The sequence below is a fragment of the Eschrichtius robustus genome, chromosome 11, assembly GCF_028021215.1.
Source record: "Eschrichtius robustus isolate mEscRob2 chromosome 11, mEscRob2.pri, whole genome shotgun sequence".
Lineage (NCBI taxonomy): Eukaryota > Metazoa > Chordata > Mammalia > Artiodactyla > Eschrichtiidae > Eschrichtius > Eschrichtius robustus.
In genome coordinates, this window is record NC_090834.1 from 8,843,130 (window position 1) to 8,847,419 (window position 4,290).

A 4,290-nucleotide genomic window follows, 5' to 3' on the forward strand; every position below is an offset into this window, starting at 1 on the left:
CCGCAAGCTCTCTCTTCAGCACTGTCTGCCCAGAAAGTTTGGTACTTGGCTTGGTTTTCAGAGGTGCCAGTGGAAGAATCAGAGCCACAAGCCAAGAATATGTGTTTGTTTCTCGATCTCTGTCTCTAGCAGACCACACTGGTTGCTGTTTACTCAAGGAAAAAAAAAATATTCCCCAGTCCCCCCACTCCCAGGCCACTCGACACACACCCTCCTGCCTCAGTTTCCTGGGACCTAAGAAATGACAGCAAGGATCAAAGCTGGGGCCCAGCACCACAGACGGAATGAGAAAGTTCATTTTTCTGGTTTTCCTCACACACGTTGGATACGGTAAAGGGTGTACATTTAGCCCAGGTCCTGCCTTCAGGGAACCCCGGGTAGTTACACATGTGGCATTTATATGGTATCCAAATGCTCCATGGCCATCCTCTCCACTTTTTTTTTTTAAATCTTTGCGGATTTCTTTGGTCTTGCTGTCTTCATATTGATGTTGGCCCCATTTTACACTGGGAACATGTAATAGTTTCCTATTGCTGCTATAACAAATTACCACAAACTTAGCAGTTTAGAAGAATACCAATTTATTATAGTTCTGGAGGTCAGAAATCTAAAATGGGTTTCACGAGGCTAAAATCAAGGTTTTGGAGGCTCTAGGGGAGAATCCTGTTTCCTTGCCTTTTCCAGCCTCTGGAGGCTGCCTATATTCCTTGGCCCTGCATCCATCTTCAAAGCCAGCACCTTCTGACAGTCCAGTGGTTAGGACTCGCCGCTTTCACTGAACCTGAGGACACAGGTTCGGTCCCTGGTCGGGGAACTAAGATCCCGGAACGTCACTCGGTGGCAGCCAAAAATTTTAAATTTAAAAACTAAAAAAAAATTTTTTTAAGCCAGCATCTTCTAATCTGACACCTGACACTCTTGCCTCCCCCTCTGATTTGTAAGGAGCCATTGTGATTACATTGGGCTCACCCCTGACAATCCAAAATAGTCTCCCCATCTCGTGGTCCTTAACCACGTCTGCCAAGTCTCATTTGCCATGTAAGATAGCATTCACCGGTCCTGGGAGTTAGGCTGTGGACCCCTCTGGAGGAGGGGGCATTATTCTGCCTACCCCAGCATATCCGGCCCCTCTTCCGCCTCTAAGGACTGCCTCCTACCTTCCCTCTTCCATCCTCTCCGTACCCCACGCCTTCACGCATGAGACCTGCCCCATTAGCTCCAGTGCCACTCTCCAGTTCTCAGGGTGCCCACCCGACACCCATGATGTGTTGATAACTTCCCCCGACTTCACTCATAGTGGCCGCCTCCGAGTGCTAAGATCCACCAAGAGCCGCTTTCCTTTTCTTGGCTTCTCCCCACCCCCTCACTAGCCCAGCCTCCCAATGGATCTCTAAAGGAGACATGCAAAGAGTTATTGCTTTTTAATTACAAGTGCTATTGTAACATCTATAAGGAAGAACACTTTAAGCTTAATTGAGACCAAATGTGAAGTTAAATTAAATGAATAACTAATTAACGTAATGCTCATGCATTAGCCTCGAGTGAGTGCCGAGGCCCAGAGAGGGGGCAGGTCCTGGGCCTCCAGGGACAGTCAGTGCCCAGAGCTGCGGGGATGGGGTGCGGGGCAGGGATCCTGGGCCTGGGACCCAGGTGTGCAAGGACAGATCTCAGGGCCCGGGGCCCCGGACTCCTACCTACACCCCAGCCTTCATTTCTGGGGCCCGTCCCGAGCTCCCACACGCCCTGTGCATCTCCCTAGCGCCACACTGAGCCGCCGGCACCAGAGAATGTCTCTTCATTTTCCAGTCCCTGGGCCTAACACGTTTAGGGGCTTGGTGCGCGTCCATTTTCACTTCCTTCCTGTTCATTCTTCCTTCTGGATGGTCACATCTGTTCCTCCATTGCCACTGGGATTGCCCTCCTGCCAGCCCTGTCCCTTCAGGGCTGGACGAGTGGATGGCGAAGTCTTTCAACTTGAGTCACCCACCCTGGTGTTTTTTCTCGCATTGTTTAAACGTTTCCCTGTTCCTGTCTTATCCCCTAACTAAACAAGCCCCTGAGGGCAGGGCTTGCGTTGACACTGACTTGTCTCCCTGATTCATAGCGATCCTCTGAGGGAGGTAACGTTATTACTGTTTTCTAATGAGGAAAAGGCTCGAAGCCATCAGTGGTGAGGCTGGGGAAGAGACCTCCAGAGTGAGCGCCCAGGGAGGGACAACACCCTGCCAACACTGCCCCAGAAGCGGGTGGGCGAGGGAGCCTGTCTCCCTGCAGGGAGCAGAAAAGGAGCCCCGGCACGGGCTCTACTGTGGGATGATGGTGCCATCTAGTGGCTTCCCTGAGTGCTGCTGGCAGGTAAACCTGATCTTTTTTTTTTGTTTCGTTTTATCTATTTTTGGCTGTGTTGGGTCATTGTTGCTGCGCGCAGGCTTTCTCTAGTTGTGGTGAGCGGGGCTACTCTTAATTGCAGTGCGTGGGCTCTCTTGTTGCGGAGCACGGGCTCTAGGCGCGCGGGCTTCAGTAGTTGTGGCACACGGGCTCAGTCGTTGTGGCTCGCGGGCTCTAGAGCACAGGCTCAGTAGTTGTGGCGCACGGGCTTAGTTGCTCCATGGCATGTGGGATCTTCCCAGACCAGGGCTCGAACCCGTATCCCCTGCATTGGCAAGCGGATTCTTAACCACTTCGCCACCAGGGAAGCCCCAGGGAAGCCCCAGGTAAACCTGATCTGGAGAGACGCATTCTTGAACCTGAGCTGCAGCTCCGCCCTGGGGGCCTGAGGACTTAGACATCCCAAGTGGCTCCTGCTTTTAAAGCCAGAGTGGGTCTCGGGCACTTTGAGACTTGCTATTTGTCACCATTGGCGTGTGTACAACCTGTCTCAGCGGGGAGGGAGTTGTATCCGGCCCGTGAACTGCCCACAGGCTCGCCCGCGGGTCCTCAGTGTCCTCACGACTGCCTCCTCTGGGCACGCCAGTGGTCAGCACCCCAGCACACCACCCTGTGGCCCTGGGACGCTGCCCCAGCGGCCCACGTGAGCCCTGACAGGACGAGCACAGGCACAGCTGGTGACATCTGTATCGGGGCTAATGGGCAGCTTCAGAGGGCAGACAGAAATGCCAAGCGCTGGCCTGGCAGATCCAAGGGTTTGGGGCGGCCAGAACACCCGGGAGAGGAGGCCAGCTGCAGGGGGCCCGCGAGCTGCACACGTAACAGCTGCCTGAACGCAGCCGGCAGCACCCGCCCTCCTTGCTAGTCACGTCACCCCGGTGCCTGTGCTTTGGGTGTCAGTCCTTTTTCTGTGTCCACTACCTACTCCGTTCCCAGAGCAGAGCTGGCAGACAGTGAGCACTCGGCAACCACTGGCATTTCATTAGCAAAATATTTAATAACGTAACTGGTACTTTGGTCATGCCCTCCGCCCCACCCTTCCCCTACAGCACCGCCCTGACAAGCCATCTTCCCTGGGGACACAGAGGGCTGGGATGAGAGCAGGCAAGGGGCCCTCACAGTCGGGAGTGACGCCTCCCCTGTCTCTCCCTAGGCCTGCCCTGGAGGATACGGCAATAATGCTTTAATCAAAATGGGTCAGGAGTTAGAAACAGGATCAAATGGAGGGTAGATGGAGGAGTGCCAACGTGGGGAAACACACGGAGAAAGCTGGCTTGTGGACAAAGGGACAAAGAGAGGCCGGGTGGCTCTGAAATAGCGCTTCTAGGTTCAGGCTGATTACAGAGGCTCACGTTTAACGTGAGAAGGGGAGACGTGCTTTTTCCAGGCCGTGGCCCTGCTGAACCTCTGCCTTCTGTCTTGGAATCTGAACAAGCAAGAGTCTGAGCATATCCCTTCTTGTACCAAAATGCGGACACCGCTTAGCCCTGATCCCTTCCGCTGGCGGCCTCCAGAGCTCAGGCCTTCATCGCTGGCAGCGTAACTGACGCCTTCGGGGCCCTCACAGCTCCTCCTCTCCTTCCGCTCCCCTGCCCAGGACTGTATACTGTGTGGTAAATCACTTCTCTGTCATCAAGGGCTTTGCAGTTAATAGATACTGTTTAATAATCTTTAGGACCAGGCAGCCTCTATGCTCTGTTAGTCCCTAAACAATGATGAAAACCTCCCCTGACGTATTCCCGGCAGCCACGAGACTGGTTACCCATTCATAAATCTTAAGAATGCATGTCCTGTTTCCAAGTACCCGCCCCCCTGCCCCAGGTTAACTATAAAATTGTCCTGATGGCCCCTTGGTGGTGTGGAGCGCTCCCAGACCGCCGTCCACCTGACCCCAATCCCGAT